At 55.9% G+C, this 22976-nt stretch overlaps 1 protein-coding gene across 2 annotated transcripts in view; it reads left to right on the top strand.

The window, feature by feature from the left end:
* The first annotated feature begins 9260 nt into the window (after window positions 1-9260).
* Window positions 9261-22976, top strand: part of TRPV4 (transient receptor potential cation channel subfamily V member 4) — a 37827-nt gene continuing 24111 nt past the window's right edge. Inside the window, exon 1 of one of the 2 annotated variants that reach the window (XM_087424085.1) lies at window positions 9261-9372. The gene's annotated coding sequence lies outside the window, so the exon portion shown is untranslated. Of the gene's footprint in view, window positions 9373-9529; window positions 9563-22976 lie in introns of those variants that run through there. The other variant, XM_004429881.3, reaches the window with a different exon arrangement.

Raw genomic sequence — 22976 nt, 5'->3', positions numbered from 1 at the left:
CATCTGTGTGCTGTTTTGGTTCTTTTTTTTTTTTTTTTTTTTTAATTTTATTTATTTTATTTTTTCCCCCAAAGCCCCAGTAGATAGTTGTATGTCATAGCTGCACATCCTTCTAGTTGCTGTATGTGGGACCCGGCCTCAGCATGGCCGGAGAAGCGGTGCGTCAGTGCGCGCCCGGGATCCGAACCCGGGCTGCCAGCAGCGGAGCACACGCACTTAACCACTAAGCCACGGGTCCGGCCCTGTTTTGGTTCTTGATTCTCTTTTTTTTCCTGGATCAGAGGTCACACCTGGGGACCAGCCAAGCACCTGTTTTCTGGCTTCTGTGGTTTAAAAAAAATAGAACTAGTTGCCACATTGAGAAACTGGGGAAATTCCACATAAAAATCTTCATTCCGAGCTTCTTTTGAAAAATCAGACTGCCTGGCAGGAGCTGGGAGAGGACTGTCCCCTGGGCTGGAGAGGGCAAGTCAGCGGATGTATTCTCCACTTTGCCTCAGTCCCCACAAATCCCTGTTGCCTCCCTGTTGTGAGGTTTTGCCTCACAAAACCCTGTGACTGGTGGTTATTTGTACTTTATCATGGGCTGATGCTTTTTCTGATACTAAGGCTCAAATGTAGAGGGAATATTTATTTTACTTCCTCCTGCTGCTTCAGAGCTGACAGTCTAGTGGGCAAGATGAATCAGTAATCAACAGTGACAATATAGAGTGACCAGTGCCCAGAGGCAGCCTGGGGCCACAGATGAGGGGCCACATCCTCGGTGTACACTGAACCTCAAGGGAAGGGGTGGGGTCGGGGGGAGCCTGGCTGAAGAGGGGCAGGCGACACTCCAAGGCATAGGTAAAGGGCTGGTGGCTTGACCCAGAGCAGGCTGTGTGTGTGAACCATCACACGACCAAGGGATTTGAACCTGACCCTGAAAATCATGCAGCACATTCAAGGGTCTTGTGCACAATCGGTTAGGAAGGCTCTGTCTGGCATGGCCAAGGATGGACACTTGAACTAAGTTTTTTGCTGTCTCTGATTTCATTATATTTTTCTAATATTGCTGACAGTAGGAATGCCACTGATCTAAGCTCTCCCTGCTTTTTAAGTTTTTTCCCTTTGGGTTTCCTAGAAATATAAAACTCTGCCAACAAATTAAAAGAATTCTGTACTTTTTTTCTTTTTTTTTGGTGAGGAATATTGGCCCTGAGCTAACATCTCTTGCCAATCTTCCTCTTTTTGCTTGAGGAAGATTGTTGAAGATTTTTCTTGAGGAAGGTGACCGTGCACCAAAACCCGGATGAGCCCAAAAGTTTCACAATCTAACATCTGTGTCCATCTTCCTCTATTTTGTATGTGGGATGCCACCACAGCATGACTTGATAAGCCGTGAGCAGGTCCACGCCTGGGATCCGAACCCACGAACCCCAGGCCGCCGAAGCGGAACCTGCGAACTTAACCACTACACCACTGAGCCGGCCCCCAAGAATTCTGTATCTTCCTTTAAAAAAGAGCTTTTCCTCGTGTCTCGAACATAACACAATGAGACTGGGAAGGCAATTTCTCTGTGGAAGATCGGGGTTTTCCCAAGTCAGCCTCCTTCACTCCTGGTACCTGCTGGGCCCCTGGGAGCACTTTGGATTTTTGACCCCGGAGACAAATCCAGCAACGCACCTATGCCTTCCCATTTCATCCTTGTCAAAATGGGACTGAGTCCTGCCCAGGGCAGGGAGGAAGGAACACACGTCGAGCACCGGCTGTATACCAGGCCCTTGCACAAGTGCTCCACGCACATCATTTCACAGCCACTCTGAGATGCGGGCATCAGGAGACCGTTTTATCAGAGGAGGAAACTGAACCCTCTTGGGGTGGGGCGAGAGGACCCGGCCAGGGGGACCCAGCCAGGAGTGGGGGCACGGGGTTCCGCATCAGACTCCATACCCCCTCAGCCATGTCCACTTCTGTGCCAGCGGACAGAGTGAGCCCGCCGTGCAGCCACCTTCCTGCCAGGACAGTCCCACTGTGGAAGTTGCTGTCTCTGACCCAGGTTAACCTGACCGTGCACCCGGATGAGCCCAAAAGTTTCACAAGGGTGGACTCATTCCCTTGTTGATTCATTCAGTTAAACCTCATTGAGCAATAGTTCAAATCCATTATAACTCATCTCTATGACAGACAAGGAACTGAAGCTCATTTGTCCGTAAGAAAGCCTGTTTCCTTTTCTGTACCACCGGGGTCTTGCTAAAACCTACCTCACAGGTTGTGAGGCTTAAATGTTACTATTTGTAAAGCAGAGAAGCGTTTGAAGCATAGCAAGCTATCTTAGGAAGTGTTAAATAAAACGACACAGATATATTTATGTGACGTGGGGTGTACAGTGACGTGATGGAGTATTGCAGTCCTAGCTCTGCTATTTATTAGCTGACTGGCCTTGGACAAATCACTTCACCTCTCTGAGCCTCAGTGTCCTCATCCTTACAATGGGGATACTTACTAATGGTTCCTAGCTCTCTGAGAGTCAATGAAATTGCCTGGGCAGGCGCCTAGCTGTGTAATCGTCCAGTGTTGACCCAATGATCATCATTTACAGAGGGTTATGGGGGAATGGAGGAGGAACATCGACCTTGAGGTGGGTTGGGTGGTAGGGTTGCCCTGATTCATGCCGGCCCGGCTTGGGGCTGCGCGTCCCTACGGCCCCCGCGCCTGCGCACTGATCGCCTGCAGTTTCCGCGGGGCCAGGCAGGTGGCGCTGTCGGCACTGCACCGCCGCCGAAGAGCTGGGAGTCCCCACCAGTGGGCGCCTCCGCGCACCTGCAGGCTCCAGCCCGCGCCTTAAGTGTGTATGAGGGGGTGGGGGTGGGGGGGAGACTTGCCCCCTAACGTCTTTCAAGCAAATGCTTTGGGGTTCTGTCAAAGGGTGTCCTGCTGCTTTTGCCATTACTACCTCTGCTGCTAACACTACCCCTGTGAACGCCGGCGCCACCACCACCGCCACCACCTAACAATTTTCGGGTTCAAGTCCCAGGTCTGTAACTTTGTAGCTCTGTGAGCCAGGTCCAGTCAGTGCACCACTCTGAGCCTCAGTTTCCGCATCTGTAAAATGGGACAGGAACACCTCTACTTTGCAGGATAAAATAGATTACATAAAACAATGTTTGTAAAATGCCTGACACATACAAGAGTTCAGCAAACGGCTTTTATTAACACATTTAACTGTTATGATGCTGCAGCCTCCCAGGGGCTCCTAAGGGGGCAGCCCAGCCCCGAATGCAGTTAAATCGCAGCATGCTCACTTACTCCTTGTTCTTAAGGAGACGGCAGCGCCCGTGTCCACAGGAACACCCCAGGACACGTTGTGCAATCTGGCCGCTATTCCTCGCTCTGCCCTGATCTGCTGTGTGGCTCTGGGCAAGTCCCTTCTCCCCTCTGGGCCTCAGTTTCCTCATCTGTAAAATCAGGGTGTTAGACAGTTCAGAGCTCCCTCCCAGCTCTGACCCTCTACAATGGACACCTCTTGTCACTGTAACCAGCCCCTGGCTTGTATTCACCATGCCAGTGAAATCAACACTCCATCCACAAGCGGGGATGTCGGTCTCTCTGTGACATCTAACAGGACCATGTGTGCAAAGCACTTAGCACAGGCCGGGCACCCACAGCATGCTTGAGAAAGGGCAGCTCTGATGACCATTAACCCTTAATCGGCCCTCCATCCAGCCCAGAGAGAAGTGTCTGGAAGGCGAGCCATTCAACTCCTGTTTGCTGAGCACCTACTCTGTACGAGGCCCTAGGCTAGGCCCAGGGGGTCCTGCAGGGACAACACAGATAAGGCCTCACCCTCCAAGGGGCCCACTGTCCACCAGAAGAGATTTAGGTGAGGGAAGGCCAGAGGGCCTCTCTGAGGAGGTGACATTGAGCTGAGATCTGAAGGGGGAGAAAGAGCAGGCCCTGAAAAGAGGCTGGCTACAGCAAGTGCAAAGGCCCTGAGGCAGGACAGAAAGCAGCACGTTCTAGGACAGAGAGAGGCCAAAGTGGCCGGAGCCTGGAAATCAAAGGGGGAGGACAGGGAGGGATGAAACCTAGAGATGCTGAGGCCAGTGTGAGCTTGATTTTTGTTCTAAGAGCAGAGGATGTTGTAAAGCCCCGTGGGCAGAGTGAGACAAAGCCAATTCACAGATTAAAAAGCTGTTAGGTAGGATCTCAACGGGTCCCTTCCCTGGACTCAGAAAAGGAGCTGTCTCCCCACCCCCAACCTCTGCCTCTTCCTGGCTGTGAAAATTGAGCCTTGTCACCTATGTGTGAAGTGAAGGGGGCAGTCTAGGTCTCTGTGACAGTCATGGGCTTCTCTCCAGAAAGCGCTCGTTCACCCATCTCACAATTTCACTCACCACTCCAGGGGCCTCCACGGACCCCCAGTAGCCCACCCAGGGACCCCAGCTGGGAAGCCCTGAATTACTCAGACCCTGCTGGCACAAAGGCCTAGATGCCCCCCTCCCTCTCTCTGCTACAACTTCAGATGACGGCCACACCCACAGGCCACCAGGCCTGCTGCCCAGAGGGACGGAGTCACAGCCAGTGGCCGGGCAGCTGAGAGTGGCTGTGCCCATGGCAACGGTCAGATGAGGGGCGGGGCTTCCTCCCCACCTGGCCTCAGGTTTTTGCCCCAGGGAGAATTCCAGAAGAGCTTCACTGAAGGGCCCTGAGAGGGCGGGGCCTCCAGTCTCCGGGATGATGGCCAGCTGTTTGCAGGACCGAGGTGGACAAACCAGCTGATTGTCTCCAGCCACTGTGTCCCATCTCCATGGCTTCTCAGTAAATGTGGGGGGATGAGGTTTCATGGGGGGGCCTGCTGTCCCTTGGGGTGGGCTCCTGGAGGAAGACAGTCAGACACCCCCACCCTCCTGGCTGTGTGCCCTTAGGCAGGTTCCTTCACCTCTCTGGGTGTGCTTCCTCTCCTGTAGCTGGGAGGAATCCTTGAGGGTACAGCCCTACGCAGCACCTGGCATACAGCAAGTGCTGCATAAATGCGTACATGCTAGTCCTGTACTTCCCCCTTTTCTTCTCATCATGATTTGAGCCCATTCGTGGCACTCACTGGGGAAAGAGCAGAAAGGCCTCCCAGAATTTCTCACCCCCACAGCCGCACACCCCCGATCTCACCCAGGCGGGTGCTGGCAGGGCCTCCCTCATCAGGGGTGAGGGGACTGAGGCACAGGGGGCAGTGTCAGTGGCTGCTACAGGGGCTGGAGGGTGCGATTTGAATTCAGAGAGTCCTGGATTCGAATCCTGACTGCATCACCAGCAGGTACCTCGGGCAAAGGGTTTTCACTGGGCACAGCCTCGGTCTGTCCGTCTGCGAAAAAGGCTGGAGCAGACGCACCCCTCTGCGGGCTGCAGGGCGGAGGGGTCGAGAGGCTGGTATGTGAGGGGCTGCACGCCGGGGTCTGCAGGAACCCAGCCCCACATGACGGTTTCAGCCGCATCTGTAACTCTGAGAACCGCTCCAGGCCCCCAAATACCTGGACACCAGTCTCAGCCAAGCTCTGGGGCTGTGAGGCCACCAGCTGGGCTAAGGGGGTGCCCACGAAGAGACAGAGGGAAGAGAACAGCAGGGGGTGTGGAGATGGAGAGGAAAGAAGTTCCTGCCGGGGGGTGTGGGGGAGAGCCATGCGGGGGTGCCTGCAGTCTTCTGGACTCAGTGTTCCCATCTGTAAAGTGGAGACAAGAAAACGGGGACACTAATGCCAGCCTCGCGAGATTACCGGGAAGGGAGACGTTGAGTAGTGTAAGGGAGAGCGTTGGTAAACGAGAGCGCGTTCAGGAGGGGTGTGAAATGAGTCTCGGTGGGGGAAGCCTGGTGGGGACTATTGCCTGAGCAGTTACTGTGTTCCGGCCCCGCCCGGCCCTCAGCAGCACTATCATATTTAATCCTCCCAACCATGCGACAGAGGGGCAGTTACCATCTCCGTTTTATAGATGAAGAAGTGAGGCTCAGAGAAGCAGTGTTACCTGCCCGAGGTCACACAGCTTAGAAATGTGGCAGAGCCACACCCGGATCCTTTTGACTTCAGAGACCACGTTCTTTTCTTAAATCTTTTGTAAGAGCTTTCATGGACTATAATTCACATACCATACATTTCACCCATTTAAAGTATACTATTCAATGGTTTTTAGTTTATTCACAGATATGTGCAACCGTTAGCACAGACAATTTGAGAACATTTTCATCCCTAAAAAGAAACCCCAGACCCTTTAGGTATCAACCCTCCAAGCCCCAGCTCTCCAGCCCTGGGCAGCTATTCATCGCCTTTCTGTCGCTATAGATTTGCCCCTCCTGGACATTTCTAATAAATAGAATCAGACAATATGTGCCCTTTTGATGTCTGGCTTTTCTCACAGCATAATGTTTTCAAAGCTTCATCCATTTTGTAGCAGGTGCCCGTACTTCATTCTTTTTATTGTTGAATAATATTCCACTGCATAAACATACCCCGTTTTATTTATAATTCATCATTGAGTTGTTTCTACTTTTTCGCTATTGTGACTAATCCTGCTATGAACATTCGAGTACAAGTTTTTGTGTGTTTTCATTCCTCTTGGCTTTACCCTTAGGCGTGGACTTGCCGGGTCATATGGTAACTCTATATTTAACATTATGAGGAACTGCCAAATTGTTTTCCAAAGCCCTACACTGTTTTACGTTCCCACCGGCAGTGCATGACAACAGGATTCTCCACATCCTCGCTAACACTTGCGATGGTCTGACTTTTTGAGACCGTATTCTTACTGGCTACGCTACACTGTAGAGTCTGCTGGGCGTGGGTTCAAATCCTGCCAGCTGTGGGATCTCAGGCCAGCGGCCTCTCTGTGTCCTTTTATAGAAAATGGCGTCAGAATCTCTCCCTTCCAGGCTGTCAGGGGATGAGCTGGGTTTGTGGCAGCGTCAGGGCTATACCAACTGTAAAGTGGAGTGCACACGTCCTGTTTTCATAACTGGGTGCCTCGGGGGTGGAGGCAGGTGCACCAGGTATAAAGTCCCTCAGCTGCTGACCCATCTGGTTTACCCATCTCTCCCCAGCGCCTGGCACTGAGCCTGGCATACAGTAGGCGCTTGCTAAGTGCAGACCCTTGCTGCTGCCCAGGAACCTCCCTTCGAGGAAGTGGCCGAGTCCCCCTGTGGCGAAGGGCTGGGCCCACCTGTAGCCTCCACAGGAATCCCAGCCTGTGCTAAGAGCCTTGACATTTTTCCCTTCCCTAAGAGGAAAAGTTCTGTCTGTCAAGAGTCTCTTGTCCTTCCAGGGCAGAGGCTGGAGAGTTTCACCAGCAAGAAAAACAGTAAAATAATGGCATTTACATCCTAGCAGTGGCCCTTGTTCATATTTAGTAAAACCAGCAAGTGTTTGCTGGGTGCCCTGGGCTGCGTGCCTAACTTTCTCTCCTTCTCACCCCTTCCATGCAAGGCAGACCTTCATGCTTTCAATCAACCGGTACTTTTCCCCAATTTTTTTTTATTGCAGTAAAACACACATAACAAAATTTGCTGTCTTAAACCGTTTTTAAGTGTACAGTTCAGGGGCATTCAGTAATTCACATTGCTGTGTAGCCATCACCCCCATCTACCCCCAGAACTCTTTTCATCTTGTAAAACTGGAACTCTGCACCCATTAAACAATGACTCTATTCCCCCCTCCTTCCAGCTCAATCAAGCAGTATTTTTAAAGCACCTACTAAGTGCCGGGAGCTGATCCTACAGCTGCAAACAAGACAGACATGGTCCTGGCTTCGTGGACTAATACCCATTTTTTGAATGAGGACATTGAGATGCTGAGAAGACGCTCTTGCTCACGGCTCTCACCTTATCGGCAGCAGGGCAGAGTTTGAACCCAGGCATCTGACACAGAGGCCAAGATCCAGCCTCCTGGTCCAAGGTGAGCTGCTTCCTTGCATGGGGGCCTCAGTTGCCCCGTCTGTGAAATGGCGTCAGGAGGGAGTTGGGTTAGCTACGCTGACGCTGAGGGCTCATGCCCCGTCCCCCTGCCCTTGGAGAAGAGCAAGCACCATCAGGACCCATCTCCTGCAGTCCCCTCCATCAGCCTCCTGCTAGCCTGGGTCATCCTCATCATCTTCTTTTCATTTGAGAAGGGCCTTTCTGCAGAAATGGGCCCTAGACTACTTATGCCCATTTCTCCCCTACTTCCCCACCTGGCTCAGCCCCAGCTCCAGCCCAGGAAGACCTCCAGCAGACAGGCTTTCAGTCAGGGAGGGGTGAGGGCCCTCTGTTTACATTCCTCACCACCACCAGATAGCTGCCTGTTGGCTCTGCTTAAGATTCTGGAAACCCAGAGGGACAAGGGTCTCTTCCCCACCCCCTCATGGAGGGGGCAGCTTTTGGAGAGTCCACACTCCTCTCCAGGCCTCAGTTTCCCATCTGTAAAGTGGGCACAGTGATCCCTACCTCACAGCCTGGTTGGGAGGACAGTTTACTTGACACGCCCTCCCCCCACCCGTGCTCAGTGAGTTTATTATTAAGGTTTATTTTTTCATAAATGTCTCACACTGGTGGTTTGAACACATCGCTTCTGCTAAGGTTCTCTCTCTCTCCAACAATTCTAAAATTCCACCCTCTAGCTGCTGAGCCAACACCTCATGGCAGCTATTTCTATTGCAAGCTGAAGGGGAAGGACCTACTCCACTGTCTTACCAACCGGAGTCAGCTCGATTTAGTACAGACAGTGATAAAAATGGCTAAAAACGTTCCTTGGGCTCTGCACAGACCTGGTGCTTCTGGCATCTTCACCGCGACTGTGAGGCGGGGACCTATTTACACCCTTCTCTGCAGTGGGGACACTGAGGCACAGATGTGACGGAGCTGGCTGCTCCGCTGGTGAGTCACAGAGCCGCGGCTGGGGCTCCGGGAGTCTCGCTCTGGAGCTCAGGCCTCCTAGACTTCCAATCAGTCCCAGCAGAGGTGAGCTGCCCGTCCTGCAGAGGTATCCAAGTGCCTGGGGTGGAAGATGAGACCGCGAGGTGGGATCGCCTACTCAGCGGCGGGCCCCGTGCTCAGCGCTGGGTAAAGAGGGGGAAGAAACGGAGCTCACATTTATTTAGTGCCGGACGGGCGCTGTCTGTATCCCAGGTGCCTCCCCTATTGGACGCGGAGCTACCGGAGGGCGGGACCCACGGCAGACCAGGCTCTGAATTGTCTGCCGAATGAATGAATGAATGAATGGGCGAACGCATGGAGGAACCAGCCAGACACACATTCACAGATGAGGCCTCGGTCCCAGGGCGGGGAAGGCAGGAGCCCGAAATCTCAGGATTCCAACCAGTGCCCTCTCCAAGCAGCACCTGCCCCTCCATCCAGGGAGCGTGACGCCCATTTTCCGGGTGAGGAAACTGAGGCCCTCCCCTGCCCCGCAGAGGCGGCGATGCCGGGGTCGGGGGCGGCCGCGGGGCGGGGAGCAGCCGGGGGCGGCGCGGCGGCTGGAACTTGAGCCGGGGAGGAGGGGCGCGCGGGCGGGCCGGCCGGGATTCAGGAAGCGCCGCGCTCCGGCCGCCGGCGCCGCGCTGTCCGGAGGTGAGTGGGGCCTGGGCCCTCAGGACGGGGACCCCGGGAGGGACGGCGCAGCCGAGGTCCCCTCGCGCCCCTGGGGACGTCTCGGAGGCGCCGAAGTCCCGGCCCGGGGCGCGGGAGGCGCGGGGCCCCTCTGGGTGCCCTGGGGCCGGGACCACCCCTCTGGGCTTCAGTTTGATCGCCTGTGAAATGGGCGCCAACCTGGGCCCTAGAGTTGCAGGTCTTGGGGAGGGATGTCCCCGGATCCCCGAGACCCAAGCCCGGAATCAAAGAGTAGGAGGCCCTGCAGCCCACCGTGGGGGCATCCCCATTTGCGGGGCTTGGAAGCCGGAGTTGGGGGCCTGCGGTTTACCCTCCACCTCTAAGCAAAGCCTGAGGGACTGGGGAGTCTGGAACTTCTAAAGGCGGCTGATTTGTTACTGAGTCCAGAGATGGCTTTTCCCCAAGAGGCAGGAAAATCTTTAACCTCGGTCTCTGCTAGGCGGTGGAGACTCCTGGGAGGTCCCTGAGGCCAGGGAGAGGCCTCCCACAGTCCCCACTTGCCTGGAGATAGCAACCACAGACGCGTGGATTGAGCCACCTACCATCCCCAAATGGCCCAGTCCCATCCGGTCCCTCCAGCGTCCTCCCCGTTTTGCAGACGAGGAAACTGAGGCTGAGGTCTGGGATGTAGCCAAGAGGAATTTAAACCCAGAGCTGTCTGGCTCCAAAGCCATCCCGGCCTGGGGACCAGGGGGTGCCCTGAAAACTGCTGGGGAGGGGGTGGGCCCCTGGCTGCTCTGGCTCAGCGTCTAAACCAAGGGTCTCTGCTGGGGGTGGGGGCGTGATGGCGTGTGCGAGCTTTGTTCTGGGCCGCTAAGAACCACCGGAGGATTTCAGCTTTGCCACTGTATCTCCGGGGCGAGGACAGGGGGGTAACTTGGGGACTGCCCTGGAGGAAGGTGAAGAGGTGGCCTCTTGAGAGAGGTTGGGAGGAAGGGGCAGGCCCAGGTCGTCTGCCAGGTTAGAAGCGGGGGCTGTCTGGGGCTGTGGGGGGGAGCTCCTGTGTAAAATGGGGTATACGGAGGCGACCCCGAGGCTGTGGTGGGGAGCCCGGCGGGCCTGGCGCACACTCAGAGCTCAGGGGGCGCCGGCTGTTACCCTGCTGGAGCTGGTGGTGGTTGCCCCAAACACCTTCTTAGTGGAAGGGGTGAAGAAAGGTCATTGGCCATTTCCACATTTCTCTAGTTCATTCTGTTTGCATAACGGCGGGAACCAGAAAGGCTGGGGACCCCTCATTCTCACCTTTACTGGTAAATTGGAGCCGGGAGGGGATCCCCAAACGAATGGCAAGTGGTCGTTGTGGGCCAGTCAGGTTCACATTTGTAAAACCAGGGTGGGTCATTTTGAAATGGAGTCTTCCCAGGTTTAGGGAAAAAGGAAAAGAAAATAGTGAGAGCTGGGAAGACGCCCGAATTCCCCAAGCGAAATCCAGACCAGCCGCCTTGTATCCGGGTCAGGGGCTGTGGACGCTCCTCCCGCCTCATGTGGTGTGAGCTGGGCCTCAGCCATTTACTCCTTTGCCCAGCAGACCCCCTGGAAAGCCCACCTGTGCCAGCCCTGGGCTGGGCACTGACGCACCTTGGCCCCAGCTTAGCTCCAGCCTGAGGGGCCTGAACTGGGTGGTCCAAGAGAGACAGCAGGATGGGAGGAAGGGCTGCCCCCCCACTGCCACTCCCTGACACTGGGATTGCCCCTTGTGCCACCTGTGGCCTCCAGGCGGGCAGCACCCCGCCTGACCTGTGGGCACCCAGCAAGGTGAGCACGTATGGCAGATACTTGACAAATGTATGCTGTGGAATGAATGGGGGCCAGAAGAGAATGCTGTAGGGTGGGAGAGCAGACAGGGAAGGGATCAGGGAGGGCTTGATCAAGGTGGTGTTTGAGCCCCACCTCGAAGAAGAAATGCAGGTGTAGGGGAAAGGGCGTGCAGGTAAAGACCTGACTTTTCCCTGTTACCAGGTGGGTAAACCTGGTGTTTGTGGAGCCGAGAGTTGTTCCATTTGTCTGGAGTATGTGACATAAACAGTCAGGGCAGGGGTCAGACAGGCAGAGGCTAGGTCAGGCCCAGAAGCCCTAAAAGTCCAGGCTGGCTGTGTGGTCTGGAAAGGTCCCTCTGGCTGCAGAGTGGGAGCCAGGCAGGGAGGCCGGTCCCCTGGCTGAGAAAGTCGTCCGTGAGAGAGATGTAAGGCCCGGGGTGGGCAGTGGAGGGGGGCCCTGGAGGCAGAGGGAGGAGGGAGAGAAACACATAAGACTTGGCCTCGCTGCCTGCCACTCAGTAAATCTCCATTGCACAATCGAGTGACTGAACGCATCATTTTTTTTTTTTTTTTTTTTTTTTTTTTTAAAGATTTTATTTATTTATTTTTCCCCCAAAGCCCCAGTACATAGTTGTCTGTCATAGCTGCACATCCTTCTAGTTGCTGTATGTGGGATGCGGCCTCAGCATGGCTGGAGGAGTGGTGCCTCGGTGCGCACCCGGGATCCGAACCCGGGCCGCCAGCAGCGGAGAGCACGCACTTAACCGCTAAGCCACGGGGCCGGCCCTGAACGCATCATTTGAGAGGGCCTAGCCCTTTGAGCTCCTCTTCTGTTCCTGGGAGGGGGGATCCACATGGAGTGGGAGTCCCTACCCCCCACATGCCCCCAACCTGCTCTCTGCCTCAGTTTACCCCATTTGACTATGGGAAAGACGCTCCAGGCCCCTTTCCAAATCATGGGGACCCAGGGAACAGCTCCTCTTCTTGTGACACTCAGGATCCAGGGAGCCAAGAGAACGCTTTATGCCAGCAGGCCCTCTGGAATGCTCCACATCGCCGGTTTGGAGTGGAATTTACCTGTTAAAGATTAATTCAGATCTCTTGAGATACTTGTGGTCCTGGGCCCCGCAGCTGCTGCTCTGAATGCCGGGTGCAAGATTCTGTCTGGCTTTAGCCAAGCCTGGCTGCATTAGTAGTCATTATGATGGTAGTGAGCATTTACGGAGCACTTACTGTGTGCCGGGCCCTGAGCCAAACGCTCTTAGTACATTTGGATGCAAAACTACGATTCCACCCATTTTTGAGAGGGAGGAACTGAGGTCTGGGTAGTGAAGTCGCCTGCCCAGGGTCTCTTAGCTGGGAAAGGGCAGAGCTGGGATCTGGACTCCGTTTGTCTGATTCCCAGATCCGTGCCTGTAACTTCCAAGGTGGCCTGTCCCCATTGTCTGGACCCCGAGTCATGGGGAAGACACTCTGCAGTGTAAAGATAAGCTGAATTGCTCAGACAGACCTGGGCTTAACCTAGGCCTGTTGCTCCCTCACCAGGGAGCTCAGGCAAGTCACCTGGCCTCTCTGAGCCTCAGTTTCCTCATCTGTCAAATGGGGCTCTCAGTTCCCACTGCAGGGACCATCCAGGGCACACAGGTGGGGCTCTGAAGCACCATCTTCTTCCTCACTCTGTTCCCCGGCCTGTTCCAGGGCATGTTTTCCTCCCGCACATCCCTGGGGTGTGCTCTGAGAGCCCCTCTGTGCCAGGCAGGCAGGCAGAAGGGGGCAGGGGCAGATCCAGACTTGCCTTTGGACCGAGGACGGTGCCTTTTCAGCCATGAAATGTTTACAGGCATCAACTGAGCGCCAGGAGCCGTCAGTGTTTCCTACTTTGCTGATTTAATGCTTAAAAACTAGAGCCGGAGCCTGGCTACCTGGTTCCTCACTCTTTGGGCCTCAGTTTCCTCATCTGTAAAATGGGATATGATAGCTCCTGCTTCGTGGAGTGGGTGTAGACTGTCTCCAGCGCAACATGGACTGTTTAGCTTATAACCAACGTCTGCCACCCGATGTTCACTTCGATGGTGTCACAGCTTCCCTCCCACTGGAGGTGGGCGGGGGCAGGAGTCCCATTTGGCAGCTGAGGAAAGCGAGGCTCAGAGAGAGAAGCGGTTTACCCAGGGCCCGTGGCAGAGCTGGACCTGGAAGCCAGATCCAAGTGATTCTGGTCCCCTAGGGTCCCTGAAATCCCAGTGGCCAGCTCAGCTTCCTTCCTGGAAAGCCACCTTGGACTCACCTCTGTTGGAGTCTGACCCACCTCTGTTCACATCCCAGCTCTGCTGCTCCCTGCTGTGTGACCTCAGGAAGTGGCTTAACCTCTCTGTTCCTGGGGCTGCCACCCGGGGTTTGCTGGAAGTCAGAGCTCTGCCATCTCCAGGGGGATTCAGGTTATTCTGGCTGCCACTCCTGCCCCGGCCTGGATGCCCCCTGCCTTAGGTGTCCTTGTGTCCCGTGAGCTGGCACCCTGGAATGAGGAAGGGAGGCCAGGCCCTCACTTTCACTGTGACTCTGACTTCCTTCTTGCCTCTGAGCCCCTTCCTGGTCATTATCCTCCCCTTTCTGCGCTGAGTTCTGGCTGCTGCTGGCTGTGTGACCCCAGGGAGGTTACTCCACCTCTGTGAGCAGATTTCCTCATCGGTGAGGGAGGGTCACAGAGACCATTCCAGGGGCCTAGGGAGCCCTCCATCAACGCTCGTGGGTCTGCTCCAGATGAGGTCAGAGGGTGGGAAAGACCACAGAAGGAGGTGGGGGCTCGGGCACAGACAGGCGGGCCATTGACGAAATGGGAATACTCTTATTTATCCTGGGGTGGTGAGTAACGGCCACCCCTCCCGCCCACACGCCCTGCCAGCCCCCTGTACAAAGAGCTTCACAGTCTCACCGGGCGTCTGTTTTTCCCCAAGGGTGGAGTGGCCTGGCTTCTACCCGGCTGACCAGAAGGGCTGACCACCCTCTGGGACAGCTCCTTGTGTGTGTGTGTGTGTGTGTGTGTGTGTGTGTGTAAGGGGGCCCCGCTTCTTACACATGCCCTGGGCGGGCCCCACGGGCTCAGGGGAGACCCCAGCGGGCAAGGGGCTGACTGACCTCAGCTGGGGACCTGTTGGCCTGGTTCACGCCTGTGTCCCCTTAGCACAGAGGAGGGGCTCAGGAATACCTGCGGAGAGTGGATGAATGAAGGAAGGAAGGAAGGAATGATTGAACAGACCGATCAACAAGGCAGGGGCGTCGGAAGAGACCTGCTCAGATTCAGGCTGTGGCTCTGAGACCGAGTGGGCTTGGGCAAGTGTCCTGTCCTCGCTGAGCCTCAGTGTCCTCACCTGCACAATGGACTCACGGTAGCTGTTGCCTCACTGCGGGGTGTTGGGTCTCAGGTCAGAGAGTCCGGCACGTGTGAGGTGCTCTGTAATGATCTGTTCAAGGATGGGAGGGAGGGCGTTAGTGAGCCAGCTCGTGAGTTGGGTAGAGTTTCAGCTTTGGCGATCCGTCTGCCGTGTGGACAATGGATGACTGGGCTTGTCGTTTAGTCCTCGCATCTGTGTCCATGAGTTTGTGCATTGCTTCGTCGAGTCCATTCGTTCAGCAAGCGTATCTGGAGCTTGTGTCTGAGTGCCCATCACTCCACACGCAGTCCTTTGGGGCTGCACTTTATGAGGTTCAGACACCCACAATGACCAAGCACCCAGTGGCGGGGGCTGCGATCTGCTCCTTTTTAGAAACAAGGAAACTGAAGCTCAGAGAAGTGAACGGATCCTCCTGGGGTCACATAGCTACCAAGTGGCAACGCCAAGTTCAAACTCTCTGCCTGTGGCATCCCAGCTCCTCACCCCTGTGCCCGCCTGCCCTGGTGAGTTCCCTGGACATTTAGAAAGGCGGCCCCAGGGAGAGGGCATCTCAGACCCCAAAGGCATGGACTCAGGTGGGTTTAAAAGCCAATGGTTGGAATCCTAGCCACATTCCCTTCCTGCTGAGTTGTGACCTTGGCTGGGTCTCTCCGAGCCTCAGTTTGCTCATCTGTGAAATGGGGATAGCAACAGTGCCTATGTCAGATGGGAGATAGATGTGAAAGTACTCAGCGCACGGTAGGTGGTGGGTGAATGTCAGCCCCCCTCCATTCTCCCGGGACTTAATTTATTCATCTGGGAGTGGAGACAATAATAATAACTTCTAGAGTTATTAGTTAGATTACACAGAAGATGCTGTATGGAATGTACCAGTGAAGGCAGGCACTGCTGATGGTGGAATCTCAGGCAGTAGCCTCAGCTGTGATGCTAAGCAGTTAACCAGAGACAGCAGCCCACTGTTGACACAGGCTGGGGGGATGGGCTGGGGCAGAGAGAGGATCTCAAACTGGTTTACTGCCTTGGGCTCCCTTCCCCGGCTCCTGCCCAATTCATTCATTCCTCGGGTCTCTGTTCTCCTCTGACTTGGTAACCTCAGGACATTTGCACGTGGGAATGTGGTGGAGGGATGTATGTATGGGCGGGTTGGTGTCCTGTCCTCTCTGGGCCTCAGCCTCTCTGCTGGGAAACAGGGCAGTGTCTGACAGCCTCCCAGAGACGGAATCGAGGAGGAGGTGAGAAAACCCTTTAGGAAGGCAAGGTCTCCGAGCAGAGTCACGAGCCCTGGTCTTGGAGCCGGGAAGTCTGGATCCCAGCACCCGCTCGCCCTGCCCTCCTGGGGCCTCGTCTTTGCTGAGCACTTACTGTGTACCAGGTGCTGTGCTAAACTCTTGGATTGCCCCATTCAATCCTCACCCCAGCCCTTTGATATAGGGCTCTCATTTAATTTTTTAATGGAAAGCATGAATGTACAGTACAACTAGTAATTATACAGCGAATATGGGTTCACCCCTCCCAAGTGGCTGTAATGATTTCCCCCATTTTATAGAAGAGGAAACTGAGGCCCAGAGAGAAGAAGTGACTTGCTCACTGCCACCTAGCCAGTGAGTGGCAGGTGGGGAACAGAATATAGGCTGGGCGGTTCCTGAGGCTACAGAATCTTCTCTGGGGGTCTCTGTGCTGTGACCGTCCTCCAGGAGAGGGGCTGGGCCAGGGAGAAGGGGATCCTAAGGTTCTGAGGCCTCCCTCCTCCTGGACTGGAGCATCGTGATCCAAGCAGGGCTGAGTCTGAGGGGGTGGAATCCTGGGGCTGCGCTCTGCCAGGATGGGGTGAGGAGAGGGAAGAGGGCCCGGAGCCTCCTGGGACAGGGACATCATGTCCTTGAGCCGCTCGCTGCTCTGCGCCAGACCCTTTCCGCACGTTTAATCCTCATGACGTTCCTACATTGCACCGGGGAAACTGAGGATCAAGGCGGGAGAGCTGCTTGCCCAAGGTCGTTGAACCAGGAAGGGTGATTGAGATGTCATTCACATACCATACAACTACCCTTTCAAAGTGTAAAATTGAGTGGTTTTTTAGTGTATTCAGAGCTGTACAGACTTTACCACTATCTAGTTCCAGGACATTTTCATCACCCTAAAAAGGAACCCCATACCCGTTAACAATCATGGCCCCTCCAACCCCCCCAGCCCCTGGCAACCACTAATCTGCTTTCTGTCTCTATGGATTTGCCTATCCTGGACATTGCATGTAAATGGAATCACACAATACGTGGCCTTTTGTGCTGCACGGCGCATGCCCTTAAACTGTTCAACCACACTGCCTCCCGGTGGCCCCTGCCAGGGCTGAGGACCCTTGGATGGGAATGGGTGCCCGTGAGAGCTCGGACGGGTAGCTGTGTGCACTGTCAGGACCCCTCCAGCCAAGGGCTTGCGGAATGACCGAGTGACTGCTGTGGCCACGCTGGCCTTGCCCTCTGTGGGTCCCGGTGAGTCACCCTAGGCCTGCCCCGCCTGGGTGGTGCACACTTGAGGGGGGTGCCCTCCCCGGTAGGGGGGACCTGATGGGACACTGGGGCTCTGTCTGCCCTGGACAGGCGGCCACTGTGCAGCAAACAGGAAGCGGGCTGGGCTGAGACCTGCTAGGTAAACACAGGCTTGCTGGCGAAGGTGCCCGCCATGGCATGATGCCCCCCCACTGCTGCCGCCCACCAGGGGCCACGGAGCCTCAGGCAGCCTGGCAGGCAGCCGGTTTCACCAGGCCAAGCGGCTGCTCCGAGGTGGCTGCCAGGGTCCCAGGCTCTGGGCCCAGCCACTCCGCCCCCCTGGTAGTTATACCTTCCTTGGCCCTCCGTCTGTTTGTTCATCCATCTCTAATAATAATAATAGAATGATGCCGATGATGCTCACACCGGCCGTCCTTTACTGAGTGTCTGCTCTCTGCCAGGCACTGGGTCAGTGTTTTACACACTATCTCACTTAACCCCCACACCAGTCTCCTGGGGTAGGTGCTGTGATCACCACCATTTACAGGTGAGGAAACCGAGGCACAGGAAGGCCAGGTGACTTGCCCAGGGTCACACAGCTGCTGAGTCAGCTGCTGAGTTGGCCACCCTGCCCCCTCCTTCCAACTCAGCCTTCTCAAGTCCCCTGGTCCTTGTAAAGTACCCATTGAAGGCACAGGTCCTGGGGCCACACAGTTTCTAATCCTGCTTCCCCGTCTCAGGAGCTGAGCAACACTGGACGAGAGACTCCACCGCTCTGAGCCTCGGTTTCCTCACCTGGAAGGTGGAGGGTTGGATGGAGCTAGTCTTTCCTCTCCAGCACCAGCAAACCTCGGGCTCTCTGTCCTCCTAGTCCCTTTCTCAACCACACCACCTCTCCAAGACTGATCTGGACTGACAGGCGCTCGGAGTTGTGTTTATTCCAGGGCACCACAGGAATTGGGGACCCCACAGATTGGGCAAGGAGCCCCAAGATGGGGGGAGAAGAAAGTGCACTGGGTCTGTCTCAGAGCCCAAAACTTTCCCCCTGGTCTGCCCACCTTCTACCCACCCACGCATCCACCCATCCAATCACCCATCTCTTCTTCCCTCCCACCTTTCTTCTCCCAGCGCCTCAGGCCTCGCCATTCCTCAATGCCCCCTTAGAGGCATGCATTGCTCTAAGAGTGATGAACAAGGGAGCTGGTTTAGACTGCGGAGCTAGGATGGCTTTTCAGAAGTGGTGGTTAAGACGAGACCTGAAGACTGGGAGCCAGCCGGTGAAGGAGGAGTTCCAGGCAGAGGAGACAGCCCGGGCAAAGGCCTGGAGGAGGGAAACGCCATCTGTCTTCCCTCCTAGACTGTGAGCTCCCTGAGGTTCCACTCTTTCATGCTTCCCCGGGTGCCCTGCAAACATGTGGCACTCAACAGATGCCTGTTGGAGTGAATCAAGGGAGGGAGGGAGGGAACTGCTAGGAACCAGCTTCCTGGAATCCTTCTCCGTGGCGTGGAGCACCCTGCACGCCCAAACTTGCCCCCAGATTAAGCGGCTTTCCTGGGTCACTTAATCAGGAGGATGGGATTTGGCAAATATGTGCCAGGGTTTCCACGAGCTCAGGCAAAGCCCGGGGTTAACGGGATTGCGGTGAGGCTGGGCCCCTTCCTCCTCCCCCTGCGTGGGGGCAGGGCGAGGGAGCAGGAGACCTCCGCCCTTGTTGGATCTGGGGTTCTCGGAGAGAAGGCACCTGTCCTTCACTTAGTCATGCAATTTGCCGTTCATTGAGGGCTTCCTCTCTGCCAGGTGCCTGACGCAACTCCTTTCTCACAATGACCCAGTTAAGATCCCCACGGGGACAGGTGAGGGAAGGAGGCCCAGAGAGGCTAAGTACCTTGCTCAAGGTCACCCAGCCAATGAGTGGTGGGTCTGGGAGCCGACCCCCTGATCTGTCTAATGTCACAGTGATGACCTTCAGGCAGAGAGGAAGGCTCGGGGACCCTGGCTCAGCCCTGTATCTCCTCACCCTGCTCGGGACGCCCGCACCCCTTAACTCAGCCACTCCCGAGTCCTTCTGGTCTACACAGCTCTTCACACCACCAGACACGACTCTGCTTCTTGCTTTGTCTAGCAGTTTACTCTGTTTCAGGGATTTTTCTGTCTTGCTCACCTCCGTATCCCCAGTGCCTGGCACACAGTAGGTGCTCAATAAATACTTGTTGAATAAATGAATAGGTGAATGGTTTCTAATCCTGCCCCTTGGGCCCTGAGATTCAGATCCCCTCTCCGTCCATCCTGTCACAACTACCCTCTGTGCGCAGACTATAATCTGATATAGATACTCCAAAAAAGGGTTTGGATGCTTAAAACAAAACGTTTGAGAACCGCTGCTTTCAATGAACTCCATGGGGACACAGAGTGTGGGGATGTTCACAGGCACGCACAGACGTCCTGGGTGGGGCCCCTAAGGCGAGCCTGGTGCCTGCTGGGTGCTGCCTGCTGCAAAGGCATTCGCAGTGTGAGGTGAAGGGCCCGGGATGGCCTGCTCGCAGCGGGCACACACACGTGCATGCACACGGGGAAGGACGCAAATGAGCACACATGACATTCACACGCAGAGGAGACGCACGGGGCCTCAGCCTCTCTCTGCCTGCACTCCTCCTTCCCTCCCACGCCTGGCAGGGGTTTGGAATGTGTAATAACAGCCTACAGGGCAAATTAGAACTGGGAGGGAACTCTGGCCCCGACCACAGAGAACAGGGCAGCGTTTGGGGAGAGAATTGCCACAGAGCAGCAGAGCAGGCTGTGAGTGTGAGTGTGTGTGTGTATACGTGTGTGTGTGTACACGCCCACTGGTGTGCACGCATGCTTGGGTGGCGTGGTGTGAAGGAGTCCAGGGTTAGGATCCAGAGGCCTTCTTCATGGCCATTCGCTCCCTGAGTGGCCTGTCGCAGCCTCAGTTTCCTCAGCTGTAGAATGGGAGCAGGAGCCCAGCTTTGCTCGCCTGGCTCTGGGGGGTTAACCGAGGGAGAGGCTGGGAGGGGTGGGGGAATCTGAACCCGGGCCGTGACTGCCAGGCTGGAGGACTGCGACACGGGTGTGCATGGGAGGGGTGAGGAGGGCAGGGAAGGAGTCTGTACCATGATGGTGATGAGGACGATGACAGCATTTATCCAGTGCTGATTAGGTGCCCGAGAGACACTTGACCTGCCTTGTGTCATGCGGCCCTACAGGAACAGCCCTGCTGTTATTGCAACCCTCCTTATCCAGGAGGGAAACTGAGCCTTAGAATGATGAGCATGGGCTGGTAGTTTAGTAATAATCCTCACCTCCCAGGGCCATCATGCTGCTTGAACAAGATATTGTCAGGGCTCTGTGTGGCACTCAGGCCAGGCCCAGTCAACCGAGGGGTTAGGGTGATCCAGGCTCTACAGCCAACTGCCTGAATTTGAATCCTGGCTCTGTCGCTAACCTGCTGTGTGGCCTCAGGCAACTCACTTAACCTCTCGGGGCCTCAGTTTCCTCATCTGTAAAGTGGGAATGATCACAGTACCTACCTCCAGGGCAGAGTCTCTCAACCTCAGCACTATGGACGTTTGGGCTGGTTCCTTGTGGTGGGGACTGCCCTGCGCACTGTAGGATGTTTAGCAGCCTCCCTGGCCTTGACCCACTAGAGGCCAGTAGCCCTCTTTCTTCTGCACAGTGTGACAACCAAACATGTCCCCAGACATGGCCAAGTGTCCCTGGGGAGCAGAATGGCCGCCAGCTGGGAACCTCCGGCCTGGGGCTGCAGTGAGGACCTGGGGAGGGTACATGTGCGAGGCTCTGAGGCTGGTGCCTGGCAGAGTGAGGCGACAGGATGACGATGGTGATGGGGTTATTTCGTAATTATCATTTCATCATGATTAAATTGCTAATCGTGATCGCTGTGTGCCTCGCCCGAGGCTAACAGCAGTGAGTGAGTGGCTGAGAGGAGACCTGAAGCTGGGGTGATGACTTTAGAGCCCCTGTTGTGGAGCCCCTGAAACCCAGGATGCCGTCGGGTTGAGGTTCCTTGGAGGGGTGCAGGCATGGCAGAGGGTTGGAGGGGCCCTCGTGGCTGCTTCCTCTGGCCTTGGGAGCTCCCTGAGGGGGGTGTCCACTAGGCCCCACTCCAGCGGGGTGAGGGGTGCCTTGGGAAGGGGCACATTAATTAGGAGGGTGCTGATAGCAGAGGCATCTGCCCAACACCTCGTCTCCGTCTGACGCTGGGGTCCCCAGTGTGCCCGGGAAAGCCTGATCTTCCCCCTCAATGCCTGCACCCTAGTGGACGCCCCTCCTGCCTCAACATGCCCCCTGTCCCTGCAGAACAAGGCCCACACTCACGTGGCCACCTCCAGGGGCTGAGGGTCCAGGTCTCCCTCTCCCACCTGGCAGCTGGATGGGAACTAATGTCTCCTGAGGTCCTACTGGGTGCTGGCACTGAGTGGGCACTTCAAATTCCCGAGGCCACTGACATCTCCCAGGAACTCAAGGAGGGGGCGTGGGGAAACTGCGGCCCAGAGAGAGGAAGTGACTGGCCCAAGATTACACAGCTGCTAACTAACCAGGGCCAAGCTAGAACCATGCTCCTAGCCTGTTCTTCCCCCTTTGACTATAATCATCAACAGCCCCCCATTAAATCCCGGGGTCGGCACTGGACATGCCTGGTCTTGTTTCATTCTTCCTGCAAACCTGTGAAAAAGCTACTACAATTGTGCCCATTTTACAGACGAGGAAACTGAGGCTCAGGTGGCTAAAGTGACTTTCCCAAGGTCACATTGCATGTAAATAGCAGGGCTGGGGTTAGAAGCCACGCCTGAGTGACTCTAAAGTCCAGGCTCGCCCTCCCCACGGTATACAGAAGGGGCCAGTCCCCGGTGGGAACTCTGACATCTGTGTGCCCCGCTGTGCCCGCCAAGAGAGGCCTCTTGCCGTGCGCTCAACCTCTCTGGTCCAAGCCTTCCCTCCTGGCAGCCCCAGAACAAACAAGGTGGGACCGGTCTTTATTTGTTCCTCTGCTAATGTGTCGGGCAGGGACGGGGAGACACAGAAAAGAGAGCTTTTCAGACATCTCCCTGCAGCCAGGGCGGGATGGCGGGAGATCCAGGAAACTGGCCCTCGGTGCCCAGCTCCGCCCGGCCAGCACTGCGCTGCAGAGGGCAGAGGGTGACAGCCGGCCAGCGCGGCCTCGCCCCTCCGCACCCTTGCTCCAGCTACAGAGAGTCAGAGTCTGGGCCCAGAGCCTGAGAGACCTGGGCTCCAGTTCAGCTCTTCTCCCTGCAAGCTGTGTGACTGCCCCTCTCATAGCCCCTGTTTCCTCATCTGAGAGATGGGAACAGAGAACACCTTTGTCACGAGGTCGTTTGTCCGTGTGGCGCCCTTCTAGGTGCTGGGGACGCAGGAGTGAACAAGACAGCTGCGTTCCCTGCCTCCCGGTGCTCACAGCCCGGGGATTAACTAATCCGTGGACACATGGTTAGGGGGGCTTCCCAGAGGAAGGGACGATTGAGCCGGGAACACAGGGGTGGGAGTTAACCGAGCAAAGAGGGGAGGGAAGGGATCAGCCTTCGGCACTGGGGGGAGGTCAGCTGCAGTCTTGGAACCTTGGTTTCCTGTTCTGTAAAATGGGGATCGTGACGGTGCGGGCTACTGGCTGACGCGTACTTTCTGAGCACCTCCTGTGCCTGCAGCATGCATCCATTGGTTATGTTTTAGCGGGTGCTTCCTGTATGT

Source organism: Ceratotherium simum, chromosome 35 (assembly GCF_057802395.1).
Source record: "Ceratotherium simum simum isolate JZ-2026a chromosome 35, ASM5780239v1, whole genome shotgun sequence".
NCBI classification, from domain to species: domain Eukaryota; kingdom Metazoa; phylum Chordata; class Mammalia; order Perissodactyla; family Rhinocerotidae; genus Ceratotherium; species Ceratotherium simum.
The sequence above is the reverse complement of the archived record's forward strand: the minus strand, read 5'-3'. Positions and strand labels throughout refer to the sequence as shown.